This window comes from Dama dama, chromosome 7 (genome assembly GCF_033118175.1).
Source record: "Dama dama isolate Ldn47 chromosome 7, ASM3311817v1, whole genome shotgun sequence".
Classification (NCBI taxonomy): Eukaryota; Metazoa; Chordata; class Mammalia; order Artiodactyla; family Cervidae; genus Dama; species Dama dama.
Window position 1 is genome coordinate 46577548 of NC_083687.1, and position 21105 is coordinate 46598652.

Consider the following 21105-nt stretch of genomic DNA (forward strand, 5'->3'; position numbering starts at 1 on the left):
TTGGAGCTTCAGCTTCAGCATCAGTCCTTCCAAAGAATATTCAGTTGATTTCCTTTAGGATTGACTGGATTCAACTCCTTGCAGTCCAAGAGACTCTTGGAGGTCTTTTCCAATACCACTATTCGAAAGCATCAGTCAGCCTTCTTTGTGGTCCAGCTGTCACATCCATATATGACTACATGAAAAACCATAACTTTGACTATACAGACTTTGTCAGCAAAGTCATGTCGCTGCTTTTTAATATGCTAAGTTTGTCCTACCCACCAGTCCCCATATAACACATTTCCTTTTGTATGTTGGCCTGATTGTATATTGGGCTGATGATTCAATGGGATTTTTCCAGATTCACATCCTGCTCTTACTTGTGCGGTGGAAATCACTATTTGAGGGTACACTTTCTCCCTCACTTCCTCTCTGCCAGGCTTGCTGGCTGTCTTCTTGTGCCTCCCGTATGCCAGGGTGCTTTCCCTTCACCCCTGTGCTCAGCGGGCACCTTCAGATTTGTCAGGCCTCCGTCTGCACATCACTGTTAGCCCCTGAGATCAGACCTTCCTGACGACTCTGCCCAAAGGGCGTGCTCTCTCTCATCAGCACCCCGGTCCGTTCCCACTAAGGCCCTGACTGCAGGCTGTAATTACAGGCTTGTCCGTCTATCATTTGCTGTCACTCGTCTCCCACAAGAATGTGAGCGCTCCAAGAGTAAGGACTTGCTCTGTCTTACTCATTCCCGCACCGCTGCCGTCCAGAAAAATGCCTAGCCACGATAGATGTTCAATAAGTATTTGTTGAGTGAATGAATCCGTTTTTAAGATTATTCAAGCCACTTGTTTCCCCTTGGTTATCTTCCAGTCTACTCCTTGGTAACGTATCTGACCATTAGAGGAAGAAACGTGTGTCATTTCCAGCTTCTGTTCAAAGAAGATGTGGAACTTTAATAATTAGAGGGAGGTCCTGACTTTTAAGTCTTAGCTTTGCAGCTGTGTATCCCTTAATCAAAGATTCAGTTGGGAGAGCTGTCAGAGTTTCATGAGCAAATTTTAATTTTTCTATTTTCTGTCTGCTTTGTGAGTTTTATTTTATCTGAATTTGGAATGCGAAGTGCTATGGAAGAGTTAGGGCTGCCCATATGTGATTTTCAATTATCAAAATTCTAAAAATGCTACAAAATTAACATTTTTGTTTATTTCAAGTACAGTGGTCTCAGGATTACATAACACTCACTCTTCTTAAGAACTGCAAAGTAAAGCTGCTGATGTGAAACTCATTGCAACCTTGGGGTATGAACTTGTGTCTATAAAACACTGATGTAATGCTATGAGCTCATAATATAAATGGATGCTCAACCATCTGTGTTTTGTGACACACTGGATCATAAAAACAAAATTTGTGTATAACTCTAAAGTGAAAAAGAAAACAAATTTTCAACTAACAGGTGTGTTGCTTCAAACATACAACTCAGCCATTCTAAATCCTGACTTGAAACAATGCCTGGGGAAGCGGAGAGTCAGGGGAAGATGTTACATTTGACACCCTTGAAAAACGTCAAAGAAGTGCCTCCAAAATGTATTAGAGAAATGGTAAATATAAGACATTGCAGAGCAGGATAAAAGAGTCAACATAAAGTACTCCTTTACTGGAAGAAAAAGAAAGAAGGAGGAAGGACAAGGAGGGGAAGGCTGAGTGTGCTGAGGAGGGTCCATTCCTGAGCTGGGTGGGGCACTTGAGCTCAGACTCTCGGGCTGTATAGTCAAGAAAACAATGGGCCAAAGAACTAAACAGACATTTCTCCAAAGAAGACATACAGATGGCTAACAAACACATGAAAAGATGCTCAACATCACTCATTATCAGAGAAATGCAAATAAAAACCACAATGAGGTACCATTACACGCCAGTCAGGATGGCTGCTATCCAAAAGTCTACAAGCAATAAATGCTGGAGAGGGTGTGGAGAAAAGGGAACCCTCTTACACTGTTGGTGGGAATGCAAACTAGTACAGCCGCTATGGAAAACAGTGTGGAGATTTCTTAAAAAACTGGAAATAGAACTGCCATATGACCCAGCAATCCCACTTCTGGGCATACACACTGAGGAAACCAGATCTGAAAGAGACACGTGCACCCCAATGTTCATCGCAGCACTGTTTATAATAGCCAGGACATGGAAGCAACCTAGATGCCCATCAGCAGATGAATGGATAAGGAAGCTGTGGTACATATACACCACGGAATATTACTCAGCCATTAAAAAGAATTCATTTGAACCAGTCCTAATGAGATGGATGAAACTGGAGCCCCTTATACAGAGTGAAGTAAGCCAGAAAGATAAAGAACATTACAGCATACTGACACATGTATATGGAATTTAGAAAGGTGATAACGATAACCCTATATGCAGAACAGAAAAAGAGACACAGAAATACAGAACAGACTTTTGAACTTTGTGGGAGAATGTGAGGGTGGGATAGTTCAAAAGAACAGCATGTATGCTATCTATGGTGAAACAGATCACCAGCCCAGGTGGGATGCACGAGACAAGTGCTCCGGCCTGGTGCACTGGGAAGACCCAGAGGAATCGGGTGGAGAGGGAGGTGGGAGGGGGGATCGGGATTGGGAATACATGTAAATCCATGGCTGATTCATATCAATGTATGACAAAACCCACTGGAAAAAAAAAATAAAAATAATAAAAAAAAAAATAATTAAAAAAAAAAAAAAAGAAAACAATGGTCAGAATTCACCTGTAGCACATCTGTATCCACGTGTCTGTCGATGGACATGTAGGTTGTTGCCATGACCTTGCTATTATAAATAGTGCTGCTCTGAACACAGGGGTGCTTGTATCTTTTTCAAATTAGAGTTCTGTCTGAATATATGCCCAGGAGTGGGATTGCCAGATGGTATGGCTATTTTAGTAGAGATACAGGAATAATTCCAAGAGGCAGTTTGAAGGGAACAGAAATAGACATTTATCAAGGTGTTCCATACTTAATGCTTCCCTGGTGGCTCAGATGGTAAAGCGTCTGCCTGCAATGCGGGAAACCCAGGTTTGAGACCTGGGTTGGGAAGATCCCCTGGAGAAGGAAATGGCAACCCACTCCAGTACCCTTGCCTGGAAAATCCCATGGACAGAGGAGCCTGGTAGGCTACAGTTCATGGGGTTGCAAAGAGTCAGACACGACTGAGCGACTTCACTTTCACTTTTCACTTTCCATACTTTATATACATTACTTAATTCTCATAACCCTTCCAAAGAGGTGTTACTAATCCAATTTAGAGATAATTGATCAAGAGGGAGGGGTCATATGTATACCTATGGCTGATTCATGTTGATACTTGGCAGAAACCAACAAAATTCTATAAAGCAATTATCCTTCAATTAAAAAACAGAGATAATTGAGTCTCAGTGACTTATTAAATATCTTACTCAAGGTCAGACAATAGAACTAAATCTGAGAACCAGCAGATTATTTAGGTGGTAAACTAGGATGAGTCAAAGCATTTTCATTTGGCTTGTTTTATAAAAGTGTATTTGTACTTTTATTAATTTTTTTCCTCCTAAATCTGGGAACCTAACATTCATTTGTGTTTGATTGCATATCAAAGACATGGGCTGAATAGGTTAATGCCCAAAGCAGAGAGTGATGGCCAGATTTGTTTTAGTTTTGTTTCTTCATCCTTAAGACTAGCATTTGGTTTTAGATGAGGGAAAGATGAGTTCCTGACAATAAACAGCAGTTTAATCAAGACTTACAATGAGGGCTCACCAGCTGGTTAAGGCAAGCAGCCTTCACTAGATTTGCCTGCTCTCAGCAAGTCACTCTGGGGAGCTGTGACTCTGGGCTGGAGGGGAGTCACAGAGCTGAGGTCCCTGCAAAGGGAAGCCGGCCTGCATGCATCCCCAGGAGCGTCCTGGTGCTGACTGCAGGCACAGTCACCCATTTGGAGCATTTTGAAGCAGCCTCAAATGAGCTTGCAACATCAAGGTTAAAGAAGCCCAAGTTTTACATTAGGTTTTAAAACTTGCAAAACTCTTATTTTTCTTCTTTATAAAGAAAAACAGAAGTTCGCAGTCTCCTTTCATTACCCACCGGTGCTTCTGAGCCATGAACTTTCCCCCACTTCGGAAACTTCTCTGGAAAATGCATTTCATGCTTGTCTACTTCAGTAAAAACCCTTGACTGAATTGTTACAAAACAGGAGACTTGGCCCAGGGAGTGTGAGAAACCTCCCGACGTGGCAAAGCCAGTTGGCATCCTTGAAGCCGTGTGTGCTCCGACCTCTGGTTTACCTGTCTTCTTGGACTGTGACCTTCTCCCAGCAGAGGGAGGGAGGGTGTTCTGACTGTTCCCGTGCCAGGGGGCCGGGAGGAGGCGGTCACAGCACATACGTCACCTTCTCAGACACACCGAAGGCTGTGTCTTAGGATAGGGGGGGCTGACCTGACTTTGGAGCTCGGAGCTCACCAATGCGTGAGACACAGTCTTCAGAGAATTCGGACAGCAAATCTCTCTGAAAGCCTCAACTTGGATTTTTGCTCTTATAAGGTTGTGCCTGCGTTATTGGCAGCCCACTCCAGTGTTCCTGCCTGGAGAATCCCATGGGCAGAGGAGCCTGGTGGGCTCTGGTCCAGAGAGTCGGGAGTCGCAGTCAGACACGACCGAAGCGACTTAGCCCAGAAAGCGCACACAGGGTGTGCGTCATCGTTACCTCTCGCTGCTCACGTGCTCTTACACAGACGTGATGAGCCTCCTCTGTCCCCGCTGGTACAGACTTTTACCCTACGATCTTTACGTAGATCTTTCGCCGCCAGTTTCCTGTTCTCCAGCACTGGGGTTTCTGAACTTAACCTCTCTTCTCAAGTTCTCACCCTGTTCTTTACCCCTTCACTCTCAGAAGATGATCCAAGTTCTTCTTTCCTTAAGAAAAGGGAGTATTTTCAATAAGAATTCATTGGGCATCTGCTATCAAGCAGGAATTATGCTGTTTGGGGAACATAAAGACTAGTAAGTCATGACCTCTACCCTGGAGGGGCTGATAGCTGGATGAGTGAAAGTCACTCAGTCATGTCCGACTCTTTGCGACTGTGGGGTCACAAAGAGTCGGACTTGACTGAGCAACTGAACTGAACTGATGTGGCATGTGGGATATTAGTTTCCTGACCAGGGATCAAACCCATGCCTCTTGCATTGGAAGCTTGGAATCTTAGCCACTGAAGCGCCAGGGAAGTGCCTCGCTGCCACTTTTTAAAATCAGACCCTGATTATTTCTTTTCTAGCCTGTTGGATAACCCTAATAATGAAGACTCTGCTTTCCACCTCTTTTTATTTCACTTTTCTTCCATGGCATTTCACAAATTACATTTCTAGAATACAGATTCTTTTTTGGAAAAAAAAAAAATCATTCCTTAAAATAAAAATTGTTGATGATTTTCCACTGCCTGCACTAAAATTCCAATTTCTTACGTAGCTCTCAGGAACAGTGTGTCCTTGGCCCCCAGTTTTCTTTTCGAAACTCCCCTTCTTTCCTCCTCATTCCCCACAGATCGTCTGATGTAGCCCCGTGTGATCACAGCTGCTGCTCTGCCTCCCCAAACTTGCCTTGAATTCTTACACCTCCCAGGACCTCCTGTGGGTTCTTCTCTACCTAGAAATGGCTTGTGTACTTGTCGGAATCACATTCATGCTTCTGAGCCCAGCTTAAGTGCCACCTTCTCTGTGAAGTCTTCCCAGATCTTGTTCTCTCCTGGAAGGTCAATGGGTCTCCCTCTGTGTTCTCACACCAGAGAAGTGAAAGTGAAGTCGCTCAGTCGTGCCTGACTCTTTGCGACCCCACGGACTGTAGCCTACCAGGCTCCTCTGTCCATGGGATTCTCTAGGCAAGAGTACTGGAGTGGGTTGCCATTTCCTTCTCCAGGGGATCTTCCCAACCCAGGGATCGAACCCGGGTCTCCCACATTGCAGGCAGATGCTTTACATCTGAGCCACTGGGGAAGTTCTCTCTCTCTCTCTCTCTCTCTCTCTCTCTCTCTCTCTCTCTCTCTCTCTCTCTCTCTCTCTCTCCCTCTCTCTCTCTCCCTCTCTCTCTCTCTCTCTCTCTCTCTCTCTCTCTCTCTCTCTCTCCAGAATCAATTGAGAAGCTTTAAAAAGATCCTGAAGCCTCAGCCTTACCTCATACCTTACACCAGAATATATGAGGGAAAGTTCTGTGCATTCATAGTTTTTGAAATCTGATCTCAGGTGCTCAGAATTTGGTAAGTTCAGGTATTTATTCAAGATTCAATAATGCACACATTACTAATGGTCATCAAGGAGAACAAGATCCACTTTATTCTGGGTTAGCCTGGTTCTCGGACAAGGAATTACTTCCCTCATCAGTTAGATTGTCTCCAGGGTCTCTTTCCTTATCTCAGAAACTGAGGTTGTTTGAAAGACCAAGGAAGGCAATGGATGAAGTGGCCTGCTGTGATATTCTCATCTTGGGAAAATTACAGAGGTACTTCACGGTAAAGTTGGGACGTCCCATTCCCTATTCTGTCGTTGTAACATTTTAAATCTCCTCTCTCCCAGGCACATGTGTATGTCAGAATCTCTCCAGTTCTACCAAGTCCAACTGCCATCCTACCCGTAGACAAGATTAAATAAATTGAAACGAAGTGTGCCTTGCACCACTAAACTGGGGTCTGAAGGTAAGTCTGCTGAATAAATTGTTAAAGATAGTGTCATGTTTGTAAGTGAAATATGGTCAATACAGTGGGTTTTTTTATAGTTCAGATGGGAAGTATTGCAACAACTTGCAGTGTGTCTCAGAAAATCAAAAAGGTTCTCATTTGAGAACCAGAGCAATGAGTTTGCTATTAGAGGATGGACTGGAAAGCAGCAAAGTAATAGAATTGCTTTCTTGGAGGTTTAAATTAACTGAATAACATTTAACTATGATCTGTAGGAGTTTTAAATTCCAGAACTCTTCCCTGTATCACCAAGTCCAGCGATTGTTCTGATCCTCGGGGATGTGAAGTGCTAACACATCTGTATGTTCTGTGATTGGGTGGACCAGAGCTCTGCACTCCTCCCCACACACTCCTGCCCTTTGCAAGGATGCTCACACGCCACACACGCATGTACAGATACATACGTCCACGCCACCATGGCTGGTCTGGCCATAGCCTGGGTCTAAGAAGAAACTCTGACGTTTAAGGTTGCTGTTTTCTTTGGCTTTTAAATCATGATCTTACTGTGGAATCCAAAACTCAGACAAACATGATGTCAGTGAAAGTCACAGCAGGATCGTTTGCGGAGGTTCGATATCTTTAAATTAAAGAAAACAAAAAACAGTGAGAGCGGGTCCTTAAAAATCAACATTTTATAACCCGAGTCATGCTCATGTTTTTGCTCCTTTGCTTAGGAAAAAAACAGTATCTCAGAGCTGACCTAAAACCTGGCTGGTGGTGCACGGCACGGTAGGAGGGGGCCCTGAACACCAAGGAGCAAGGAGGAGGGTCCTCCTGCCCTTGGAGTCCGGGCGGAGGCTGAAGTCCTGAGGTTCTGGAGGATGACCCTTCTCCTCACTCATACAGAAAACATGTCCATAAGAACAGTGTATCTAAAATATTTTCATTTAAAATTTTATTTTAAGGTTCACTGTTCTGAACCCTAAGAATGAGCAAAAGTGACTTCCCCTGCCACCAGTCCCCCACTGGCAAAGCTGCCTCTTACCTGTCGAGGTTCAGTTGAATTCAGTGGTTCTCAACACGTGGTCCCCAGGCCAGAGGCAGCATCGCTCCAGAACTTGTTAGAAAAACAAATTCTCTGGCCCCTCCCCAGACTTGGTGGCTCAGATGGTAGAGAATCTGCCTGCAATGCAGCAGACCTGGGTTTGAGTTGGGAAGATTCCCTGGAGAGGGAATGGCAGCCCACTCCAGTATTCTTGCCTGAAGAATCCCATGGACAGGGGAACCTGGCAGGCTACAGTGCCTGGGGTCGCAAAGTCAGACTTGACTGAGGGAGTAACACTTTGACTTTCACCCCAGGTTGGCCGAATCAGAAACTCTGGGGGTAAGACCCAGAAATGGGTGCTTTGACTGGGTTTCTAGGTGATGCTGAGGCAGGCTCAAGTTGAGGACCACTGGTTTCAAACGATTCACTCTATGAAAAACCAACAGGTTGAATATAAGCCACCCATTCGGCACTGCTTACTGATAACATAGAAAACCCAATAGGGTCTCTAGAGTATTTGAGCCTTATTTCTAACAGTTTTGTCATGTCAAAGAAAAGGGAGTAATGCAGGGATGGAGAAAAACATGTTTTTCAGCCAAGTCCCATTGATGTAAAAAGTGAAAAGTTCAGTGTCACATAAAGGCACAAAAAATAAACCCACTTAGATTTTCCTTTTGTTACTTCCACTAAGAGATAGAACATGTTCAATTTGCTTTTTTTTCCCAGCTAACTATGAAGAGCAAAAGACAAAGCCAGGGAAAATAACTGTTTTCTGTTGTGGTTAATTAAAGGAGAGATACCAGACTCTACAGAAGAACTCATTTTCTTGAAGGGCAGAGGCTTTCTCTATACTTCTTAATGTACCTAGCACACTAGAGGATGAGACGGTTGGATGGCATCACCATCAATGGACAGGAGTCTGAGCAAACTCCGGGAGGTAGTGAAGGACAGGGAAGCCTGGTGTGCTGCAGTCCATGGGGTCACAAAGAGTTGGACACGATTCAGTGACTGAACAAAGCATATTCCTTAGTCTGAAATAGGTATCTAATAAATATTCATTAAAATTGAGGGGAAAGGCAAGTAGGAGCAAAGAAAAAGAAGTAAAAAGATGAAACTGGAAAAGCATCACAGGGAGAAATGTAAACTTGAGAGACAAAGAAGCATCGACAGGAGCAGGAAGATGCCAGGGAGAAGCCAAAGAAAGTGACAGAGGGGAAAAAGCAAAGTGGTGGTACCCTGAGAAACAGAGAACCAACCTGACTTATCAGTCACACGAATCCGGCTCATGAACTTCAGAGGCAACGATCTAGCTGCTCAGGCATGCAGCATTTTCCCCCTTTAAAAATTGCTTCTAAAACTCTTTGTCCCAGAAGGCTCGCCAAGTTTCAAGGACCAAGGAGCAGACTCTTAGGGACACAGCGTGCGTGCTAAGTCACTTCAGTCGTGTCTGACTCTGTGCGACCCCATGGACTGTAGCCCGCCGGGCTCCTCTGTCCATGGGATTCTCAGACGAGAAGACTGGAGTGGGTTGCCATGCCCTCCTCCAGGACCCTCCGACCCAGGGATCGAAAATGCAACTCCTGAGGCTTGTGCATTGGCAGGCGGGTTCTTTAGGTCGAATCCAGCGCCACCTGGGATTTTTACCTAAAGAAGGAACACCTGCCGTCAAGAAGAGATACTTGGATCTGAGCTGAGTGGCTTATGAGATAGTGATCTCCCTGTCACAAGATATTCAAGCCAAGGAGTCCAGGTAGCTGCAAGGAATATGACAGATGCTGTATCAGAAGGGGGGAACTTCCCTGTTGGTCCAGTAGCTAAGACTCTGAGCTCCCCATGCAGGGGGCCCAGGTTTGATCCCTGACCAGGGAACTAGATCTCACATGCCGCAACAAAGTTTCACAGACTGCATCAAAGATCGGAGATCCCATGTGCTACAACTAAGCCCCTGTGCAGCCAAATGAAACAAAAAAAAATTCTTTAAAGAAGAAGAAGGGGAAGGGAGAGGTTGATTCTTTCAAAATCTTCAGCTTTACTGAGCATATTTCTCAGAGTTCCACCTCACAGCTGTTGTTTCACAGATAGTGAGCGTGGGAAATATGGCTCAGTGGGCCAAAGCCTGTGAATTCTCAACTTGAACCAAAATTCACCTTCACCTCTTCACCAGTGGCTACCCAATTTCACACTTGGTTTCATCTCCACAATGAGAATATGCCCTCACCACAGATAGTGCAGATAACTGAGAAAAGCAGTTCTGAGAACTTAAAAAAAAATGCAAATGCTCAATAATTACCCTTTAAAATGTGAGAACAGTGCTTTAGAGCAGTAACTGAATAGTTCACTCACAAGCAGAGTTGGCCTCGGGGGAAAACATGATCTGACTCAAGAGTTGGCAGGAGACCTTGTACCCAACTCCCAAGGAGGGACCTACTTATTTGAGAAAAGACGTCAGAAATCCTGAGCTACCACATGAAAGCAGAGCTGGTGGCCACTTCTTAAAAGTCAGAGACAATGATCCAGCCCTGGGCAATGGTAGTTTCCGCGGTTACTTTTCCCCTTTGGGAAAGCACCAGTCCCTCCATACTGCTTATCTGGATACTGGCCTTTCAACTTCCCATCACGGGCAATAAACGAGAGAACCACGAGGAAAAGAACCTGTGCTTCCACTGTCACTAGATATTGCAGGTTCATGTCACTATGGTGGCGGTGATTTAGTCACTCAGTTGTGTCCCACTCCTTGGGACCCTGTGGACTGTGGCCCAGCAGGCTCCTCTCTGTCCATGAGACTTCCAGGCCAGAGTACTGGAGTGGGTTGCCATTTCCTTCTCCAGGGGATCCTCCCTATGCAGGGATCGACCCAGCTACTCCTGCATTGGCAGACGGCTTCTTTACCAACCGAGTCATTTTACAGTTGTTCAAACCCATAGAATGTACAACAGCAAAGGTGAGCCCTAACACGAACCTTGGCCTTTGGGTGATAGCGATGTGTCCGTGTAGGTTCATCAACCATAACAGATGTATGGGTGGGGAGGTTGACTGGGTGAGTCTGTGCATGTGTAGCTTATGTGAGATGCTTCTGTATCTTCCTCTCAGTTTTGATCTGAACCTTAAACTGCTCTAAAGTGATATAGTGGGAAACCACGTGAGGCATGTATTTGTTTCATATATGTGAGTAACAATGAAGTATGTCCACGAGGAGACCTACACTATCTTTCTGTCTCTATGGAGAAGTTCCTTCTCTGCTGTCTGGAGTCTTCTCTTGAGGCTGGCAGGCCTGGATATGTGTGCCTCTCACTGGCTCTCTTGGTGCCTCCCTGAGTATCTTCAAAGCAGAGAGTCTGGGGGCAATTTGAAGAAATCTTTCTGGGTGCAGGACTAGCCTACCAACTATGACCATTCTTAAATCATCTGAGCTCACTGAAGAAGCAGTATCTTAGCTCCCACACAAGTCTTGTTTTATCAGTAAAGCAGTGGATTTATAAATATTTTCGACCCATCAAATTGTTGCCCCATTAAAAATTCAAATCAAGGGAACAGACAAGACTCCAACAATAAGGCTGTCAAGACAGGATTACACAGCGATGGCCTGGGGTGGGAGGCAGCACTTCCTGTGTTGACACTGCAGGTTGACTTAGGATGAGTGGGCAAAGTCACGGTGTTCTGGAGCAAAGGGGATGGGGGAGCAGCTGCAGCCCATTAATATGCCCCTGACCTGGCATTTGGAGCCCATTTCCCACTTGAAGAAATGTGGGGTTTATGGACATTATTTCCTTAAAGACTGACAACTAAGACAAGTAGATACTCTACTGCTCCCATTTCCAGGTGGGAAAACTGAAATCAAGAAGATAAAGCACTTGGTCAGTGTTACCAGGGGATTTCCAGGTGGCTCAACGGTAAAGAATCTGCCTGCCAATGCAGGAGACGAGGGTTCGATGCCTGGGTCAGGAAGATCCCCTGGAGAGGGAAATGGCAACCCACTCCAGTATTCTTGCCTGGGAAATCCCATGGACAGAGGAGACTGGCAGGCTACAGTCCCTGGGGTCACAGAGTCAGACATGACTTAGTGACCAAACCATAACATCAACATTACCAGACAGTTGATGGGAGAGCTAGGATTCAAAGTTGTGTTCAGTTATAAAACCAGAGTATTTTCTATCTTAAGTTGTTGCATCATTTTTTAGATAGCAGTTTGGAGTTCTAACGTGCCTTAATTCATTGTGTGTATGCTGCCTGCTAAGTTGCTTCAGTTCAGTTCAGTTCAGTCACTCAGTCATGCCCGACTCTTTGTGACCCCATGGACTGCAGCACACCAGGTCTCCCTGTCCATCACCAACTCCCAGAGCTTGCTCAAACTCATGTCCATCAAGGCGGTGATGCCATCCAACCATCTCATCCTCTGTCATCCCCTTCTTCTCCTGCCTTCAATCTTTCCCAGCATCAGGGTCTTTTCCAATGACTCAGTTCTTCACATCAGGTGGCCAAAGGATTGAAGTTTCAGCTTCAACCATCAGTCCTTCCAATGAATATTCAGGACTGATTTCCTTTAGGATGGACTGGTTGGATCTCCTTGCAGTCCAAGGGACTCTCAAGAGTCTTCTCCAACAGCACAGTTCAAAACCATCAGTTCTTCGGCACTCAGCTTTCATTATAGTCCAACTCTCACATCCATACATGACTACTGGAAAAACCATAGCTTTGACTAGATGGACCTTTGTTGGCAAAGTAATGTCTCTACTTTTTAATATGCTGTCTAGGTTGGTCATAGCTTTTATTCCAAGGAGCAAGTGTCTTTTAATTTCATGGCTGCCATCACTAGCTGCAGTGATTTTGGAGCCCCCCCAACTAAAGTCTCTCACTGTTTCCATTGTTTCCCCATCTATTTGCCATGAAGTGATGGGACAGTATACCATGATCTTAGTTTTCTGAATGTTGAGTTTTAAGCCACCTTTTTCACTCTCCTCTTTCACTTTCATCAAGAGGCTCTTTAGTTCTTCTTCACTTTCTGCCACAAGGGTGTTGTCATCTGCAGATCTGAGGTTACAGATGTTTCTGCCAGCAATCTTGATTCCAGCTTGTGCTTCATCCAGCCCAGCATTTTGCATGATGTACTCTGCATGTAAGTTAAATAAGCAGGGTTATTTAATTTGCTTCAGTCTTGTCCAGTTCTTTGTGACCCAATGGACTATAGCCCACCAGACTCCTCTGTCCATGGGCTTCTCCAGGCAAGAATACCCGAGGGAGTTGCCATGCCTTCCCAACCCAGGGATCAAACCCATGGCTCTTATTTCTCCTGCATTGGCATAATGGTTCTTTATCACTAGTGCCACCTAGGAAGCCCTCCTTCTTTCATTGCTGGTTGTCAAAAAGTATTTATTATAGGCATACACCTACACACGCCTATTCATATATTGGAAAGAATGAGATACATGTCGCGTGATGGTAAAATGCATGAATTCTAGAGTAAAACTGCTGGTGTTCAAATACCCTGACTAGCTGTGTGCTTTGGGCCAGGTGCTTTGCGGCTTTCTGCCTCATTTCCTGCTTGTACAATAGGTATACTCATAGTGTAACAGTTAAGAATGTTGTTTGGAACATTTTAGGCTCTTTGCAAGAATTAGCCAATACTGTTGCACCAATAAAGGTAGAACTCTTGAGTAATATTTCTCTCTGTGCCTGTTGGCTGGAACAGTGAACATTTAGTGCTAAGCAGACAGAGATTAAAACTGAGATAGACTTACAGACCAATTAGCTTCTTTTCTGCTCCATGCCCGTAGATTTCCCAAGCCCCCCTCAGCTATATCAGTGAGGATAGTGGGCCAAAAGGGCTTCCTGAAATGAACCAATTTTACACTCTCCACAAAACACCACTTCCTGAGGATCAGGCATAACCCTCCATTTCATAAGCTCATCATGAAAGGGAATCTGAGCCTTTTCTGTTGTAATTAGAAATGCCGATTCCATACACCCATGTTTATAGCAGCATTATTCACGACAAGCCAAAAGAAGCAATCCAAGTGTTCACAGCAGATCAGTGGATGATCAAAATGTGGTATATGCATAAATGGAATACTATTCAGTCTTTAAAAGGAAGGAAATTCTAACACATGCTATATAACATAGACAGACCTTGAGGACGTGATGCTAAGTGAAATAAGCCATTCACAAAAGGACAAAGGCTGTATGATTCCACTTATGTAAGATACCTAGAGGAGTCATCTTCAGAGACAGAACATAGAATGGTGGTTTCCACTGCTGGGGGAGACAGGAAATGGGAGTTATTGTTTAATGGGTACAGAGTTTCAGTTTTGCAAAATAAAGAGAGTTCTGGGGACTGCTTGCACAGCATCGTGAGTGTACTTAAAACGACTGAACTTAAAAGTGATTTAGAAGTGTACTTAAAAGTGATTAAGACGGTGAATCTTATGTTACCCATATTTTGCCACATTTAAAACTTTTTTTTAAAATACTGATTTCAATCAAACCCCTACAGCTACCGTGGTGGCCACCAGTTGGGGAAGGGTGCTCCGTTGTTACTGATCTGTAAGACCCGATGAAATTGTTAATGCTTTTTCCTGTCAGCAGCCAATCTCACTGATAGGCTGCAGCTGCTGTCTGTGCATTCCAGTCCAAACAAGAGTCTGGGCCACCCCCTCCTGGCCTTTGATTCTTTCCTAGGGGAGCTACAAATATGACTCTTAAGTTAAAAGGTATGTGTGGGGAACATGCATGCCTGTATCCCTAGGTGGTCACCCTGTTGAACCCCTGCACATACGGGAGAGTAGGCTGGTACTAAAAGAGTCCATCCAGGTCAGCCGTGTTGGACCACACGATTGTCAGATGTAATGTCTGTGTTTCTGATGCCATCGTTGGAGCTCTAGGTAACATCCCACAGTCTCTGGGGTTGCCCTCTGGGCTTGCCTGGTGGTCAGTTAGTAAAGAATCTGCCCGCAGTGCCAGAGACCTGGGTTCGACCCTCGGGACAGGAAGATCCCCTGAAGAAGGGAATGGCAACCCACTCCAGTATTCTTGCCTGGAGAACCCCATGGACAGAGGAGCCTGGTGAGCTATAGTCCATGGCTATAGTCCTGGTGGGCTATAGTCCGCAAAGAGTTGGACACGACTGAGAGACTCACGCTTTTTGCACTCTGAATGAATGTCAGGTCTGCATGGGGGCTGTTTCCCCACAAGCAGGGAATCCTTGAGTCTCTTCATGAATTAGGACCACTTAGATTCCTGTGACCAGTGGTTTCCATGTGAGTCTTTTAGATTAGACTTGCTTCTTATCGATTCTTTTAAAATGTGTTAGAATTTCACAAGTATGTGTGAATCACGTATCTTTTATTTTTCCTGGTTGGAAAGGAGGAGGGCAAAGGACAAACATTTCATTACAAACAAGAACTACTTTCAGGACCAGCATGCTGATTAACTAACAGGTGATTATCCTTCATAACAGCAGCATGGTATAAAGAAGATTTCATTTATTTTATTCTTAATTATAATAAATTCTCTGTGCTTCCTTTTCTGATTGCTTACACACTTCCTCAGGTATGTTAGAGTGTATGAGACAGAGTGTGTGTGTGGTATATTATGTGGCATCCTGAAATTTGAAACAAGGGCGGCTCACATGACTGAAAGACCAGAGACTTTGCTTCTGAGACCTCTGACACCTACTCCTGCAAGCTTATGTCAAAAAGTCAGCTGTCAAATAGCTTATAGAAAATAGGCTTTATAGAACATAAAAAGCAACGTGACAGTGTATTGCCCTGAATGTCTCTTGATTCAAGCTCTCTTGAGAAATAGAGGCCAAGGGCCACCTGTTACTGGAAAGAGACCAGCTGACCTCTGACCAGACTGCTGCTGGGGAGGTCTGGCCACATCTGTGAGTTCCATCAATGTCTGCCTTCCTTGGCCCATTAAGAGACTGGGGCAGAGCTCAGTTAAGGAGGAGAGGCTGCTTTCACAAGTCTGAGATGAAAGAGCCGCTGGGATCCAATGGTGATAACAAGGACTGATTCTCTTCCGCGCGGTCCTAAGAGCTGACACGACCTTGGCCTTCCAAAATGTTGCTTCCAGAATACCAACCTGTCAGGACCCTGGAGAGAAACCGCCACAAACGGTGAGACCACGGGCTGTGATCCGTGGGTCTCGGTGATAAAAGCAAAGTGACCCTTCTCCTCTCTCAGCCCCCGGACTCTCGGGTACAGGAGGACGCTGTCAAGACTGAGACTGCGTCCTAAGAGAACTTGGCTGGCCTGACTCGGAAGCCCCCGCTGACCTCGGCAGGAACTCTCGTTGTAGGGATCATAGACTCCTGAAGGAAGGGGGAACGAGAGCTTTAACCCAAGTTTGCCTTTTGCATTCCATCAGAAACAGGTGTTTGCTTTGCTGGAAGAGAGAGTTCACAGAGGGATTTCATGCATAGCTAAGAGCAATGGTGGGATTTTTTGGCTGTCATAGCTGGGATCGACTCAGGGCATTGTCACTCCAATGGCTTTCTACAAATATTAAATGTGTGTGTGTGTGTGTGTGTGCACCTGTGTGTACACAATACCTGAATCTGGTCAAACCAGCAGCCACCATTTCTCCAGCATTCTTGGGTATATTTCCAATATAAGGGCAGTTCTCTTATCCTCTGGTGATAGTAACCCAAGTTACTTTATTCACAACATCTCCTTTGATTTTCATCACAATGCTATGAGGTAGGCATTATGTCCCCATTGTATAGATGGGAAAACTGATGCTTAGAGAGGTTGCAGAACATGCTAAAGGGATATAACCAGAAAGTGGCAAAGATGGGATTTGATTTTGATTTTGCCCTCGATCCTGCTCCCAGAGATCCCACAAGGTAAGCAGCACACATTGCATATTGTATTAGTTGCACAGAGTCGGTACAGATTCCCGGTTGACCATCTGCAAAGCCCGTTCACTCATCTTCCTCTCCTCAGCCGAGCTGACCCACAAGTACCAAGTGTGGCAGGGCCTCCCCTGCCCCCTCGCCGAGTGTCCCTCTGCTTCTGCTGCTTTCAGCCTTCTCCAAGATTAACATCTGACCTATCTTCTCTCCATGACCTGGATGGTCAACCCTCCCAACAGCATGTCCTGACTGATAGAATCGGGTGAAATGTCCTCGCCCATCTTTCCTAATAGAATGGCTATCCATCTATGGACTTCTGAAGAGGCACCATTTATGCAGCCATAACTAACTGCCTGTTTAACCAGGGTTCCAAGACATCAGATCCTCTTGACAGCTGCATAGAAGTAGGAAAAAGTCAGTTTAGCTGTTGATCATCAACTTACTCTTTCTATTCTCTCCCAGATTTCTTTATCCTTTCTCTTCTGGCTCTTCAGCTGTCTGCATTCTTTAAGAAACTGCACTGTGTTGCTCTGTTCAAGATGATAGATAGGTAGGTAGACAGACAGATGGGTGACTGGATGGAAAGATAGGTAGATATATGATAGATAGATAGACAGACAGATAGAACACAGATGGAATCTAGACAGGTAGACCAGAGTATGGGTATGTACTGTATGTGTATGTATATTATTGATTTGGGTTCCCCAGAAGCAGACCCTGAGATAAGTGTCCACAGGCAGGTAGGAAACACTAGTGTGAGAATGAAGACATGTGAAACAGAAAGAGAAGAACACTCAAGGAGAATAATCAGGCAACTTCCTATTGAAGGCAGGTGGCACTTGATTTCTCTGGGGGCTTTGGAAGACTCTAAGACTTCCAACTCAAAGTGAGTTGTCCCCAGTCTCTCAAACTCCACCCCAAATCTACAGAATCAGAACATGAACTTTTAACAATATCCCCTAGTGGTAGAGTTTCTAGAGCACTGGAGCAGAATATGCCTCAAAATTAAACTAACAAAGGGGCAGGGAAGTTGTGAGCTGTATCCCTCCACTCTTCCATTTGATGTGGGTTGTGGGCAATTTCTGAGGATTTTCATTCTCTGTCATTTCTGGCTTAACCTTTGTATTGTTGGAATGATCAGACTCCAGTGGCCAGAAAGAAAGTCCTCAGACAGAGAATTAAATGTATTAGCAGTAAGCAGTCCTTGGCACATATAGTTATTACTAGTTCAGCTATGATTCAGATGTATATAAATGTGATATTAAAGTTGAGATTGAATTGCAATAATAACAACTTCCACGACTGTAATACCGATTCGATGTTAATGATGCATTAGGTAGATCGAAGTCAGCAAGATTACATCTGGGCTTTTATTTGAAATAAAGCAGTTAATTTACCCAGCAGAGAAATAACATTATCACAATTAACTTTAGAAGCACTAAAATAAATCCGTATTATTTTTTTCTCAGTTATTTCAGGCTTTCTCAAGTAGGCCATGAGTGAGGTCAAGAAATGGGCTCCATATTTCATTTACTTTCTATAATTCCTAATATTAACCCCCAGGAGGGGTTGGGAGGCAGGCAACCAGTGTTCTTCATTACAGTATCAAACAGTGCACCACACATATTCTGGAATATGTTCAAGACATGAAATTATGGTGGAAAAAAAAAAAAAGACTTGACTTCTATTATAACGTTAAACACGGTAAAGACATTTGGATGACATCCAGAAAAATCCATCACTGCTCCCAGACACAATAAAGTAACTATAATAAAGTGATTTCAAGGAAAATGTTAGTTCTCTTACCCATCACTTGCATTTTAAGGTGGTATTAGGGTATTTCATATCACACAAGAAAAAACTAAAAAAAAAAAATCAAGATGCATCGAAAGTTTCTAAATCAGCTTGGAAAAAATTAGAATAATAACCTCTTATTAATTCAAGCTGTGGTGTTGGAGAAGACTCATGAGAGTCTCTTGGACTGCAAGGAGATCCAACCAATCTATCCTAAAGGAAATCAATCCTGAATATTCATTGGAAGGACTGACACTCAAGCTGAAACTCCAATCCTTTGGCCACCTGATACGAAGAACTGACTCATTGGAAAAGACCCTGATGCTGGGAAAGATTGAAGGCAGGGGGAGAAGGGGACCACAGAGGATGAGATGGTTGGATGGCATCACCGACTCAGTGGACATGAGTTTGAGCAAACTCCAGGAGATGGTGATGGACAGGGAGGCCTGGCGTGCTTTTGTCCATGGAGTCACAAAGAGTCAGACACAACTGAGCAACTGAACAATAACAATTAATAGAAACAACGGACTTAAACAAAAGTCCTAAGCAAGGTTTCTGTGTTTAAATAATAGTTACCAAAATGTATGAATCCAAAATTCTGTATCTCATAGGATGTATTCATTATGAGCTCCAATTACAAGCTCAACATGAACTTAAATAAAATTTACAACAAAAATGAATGAGCAGCATATCCTGTTCTACATTTTTTGCTCAATATGACACCAAATGAATTTTAACATACTATAAAATTAAACTCATTATTTATTAACCAAGTACCGAAATAGAAAAAAACCTTTCATTTAGAAAATAAGAAGTTGATGTACAGAGTATATTCTTAAGTAATGAAACCCTACAGAATATATTCTTATACCTCCTTCTCTCCTTCTCTGTCTCCCTTCTTTCTGCCCTTTATCTAGCAGCAACACCAATTTTGTATCTAATAAGTCTCTCTTGAATCCACTGAGCGTGTAATTTTCTGTGTACTTCCTCGCAGTACAAAAAAAACTGCCTTTTTTAGAATAAAGTCTAGTGAAATTCTGCTTTTGCTGAATTCTTTCTCTTTATGAGCAGTTCCTGCTCTGTCCGGCCAAGACACTGAGGAAGACATCAGTGGCTTTAAATCATATATTTATTTATAGTGTGGTTGACAGACTCACTGGTGTTAGAAAGAAATGTTCTGCCAAATTTGACAATTCACTCCTTACTCTAATCCAAATTTCAGTTAAAAAAAAAAATCCACAGTGTGGAATGTCCATTTGGATTGAGGAGGAGGGTATTTTCTTCAAAGAAATAAAATGATTTCCCTTTTCCCCAAAGTCTGTGTAGGAAACAGCTTATAGAGGGGTTGAGATGAGTCTGCTGGGGGTAGACTGGGCTCGCTCACCAGCGAAGGACTCACGTCTGAGACCAGAGTTGGGAAGAGTGCCCACTGGGATGGGTCTTTGGGGCGCGAACAGATGTTTGAACGCCAAAGGTCCAAAGCTAAATGGGTATGTATCAAACACTAACTGGGTTCTGAACCAGTCCTGTCTAATAGAGATGTAATGAGAGCTACAAAAGTGGTTGTAAGTGGTCTGCAGCCTCATTAAAAGAGTAGAAAGAGGGCCTTCCCTCCTGGCGCAGAGGTTAAGACTCCATGCTCCCAATGCAGGGAGCCCGGGTTTGATCCCTGTTTGAGCTTCTCTGATGGCTTAGGCGGTAAATGGTCTGCCTGCAGTGTGAGGGACCTGGGTTCAGTGCCTGGGTCGGGAAGACCCCCGGAGGAGGGCATGGCAACCCACTCCAGTATTCTTGCCTGGAGAATCCCCAAGGACAGTGGAGCCTGGCGGGCTACAGTCCACGGGGTCGCAAAGAGTCAGACAAGACTGAGTGACTAAACACACTGGGAACTAGGTCCCACATGCCAAAACTAAGAGCTGGCTAAAGATACTCCAGATCGCAGACTGAGACCTAACACATATTTAAAAAAGAAAGAAAGAAAGAAACCAATTTCATTTAAATAGTATGTTTTAAACCCAATATGTTCAAAATGCTATCATGCTTAAAATGGATGAGATGTGTTTTTCTCATACTAAGTCTTCAAAGTCAAGTGCAAGTGTTATCCTCAGAGCACATTTCAAGGGTCCCAAAGCCACTTGTCACTAGTTGCCACTGTGCGGGCCAGCCCAAGTCCAAACAATTCTAAAATACTTACAGAATCTCTGAGAGCCAGATTAGAAGGACTAGCTGAAATCATAAAGCCATGCTGCGTTCTTATTATCATGCGCTCTGACCTCTCTCATTTATACTTAGAACTCCGGCAACCTGAGAGACTTTTCCTGCACTGCAGGCAGATCCTTTCCCATCTGAGCCACCAGAGATGCCCATTATTTTGTCACCCAACTCGATTTCACATAAACACATGTCATGAGCGGCATACCCTCCCCTCCACATATAACCCGGCAGTGTCTTATCCTGTAACCCCTGGGAATCTCTTTCAATTAGGAAAGTACTTTAATTCTGACTGGCTTTTTAGTACAAAAAGCAGTGTTGGTACATTTTGTTTAAAAGTGTGATCTGCCTAAGGTACAGAAAAAGTGTGATCTGCCCTTAGGTCAAAGCTTCATCTAGGCTTTTGTGTGGCCAGAGCAAGGACTTCAAAAAGCAAGTAGTTCTGTTACTTGAAAAAGTGATATATGTTAGGGCTCATTTTTAATGTGCCATGGGCCTCTGGTCAAGCTGTGCAATAAAGAAGGAGACAAAGGCC

General features: G+C 44.1%; 1 long non-coding RNA gene across 1 annotated transcript in view; it reads left to right on the forward strand.

The window, feature by feature from the left end:
• Window positions 1-21105, forward strand: part of LOC133059912 (uncharacterized) — a 96050-nt gene that overhangs the window by 41497 nt on the left and 33448 nt on the right. Inside the window, exon 2 of the long non-coding RNA XR_009693650.1 lies at window positions 6569-6687. This is a non-coding gene — a long non-coding RNA (uncharacterized LOC133059912). The remainder of the gene's footprint in view (window positions 1-6568; window positions 6688-21105) is intronic.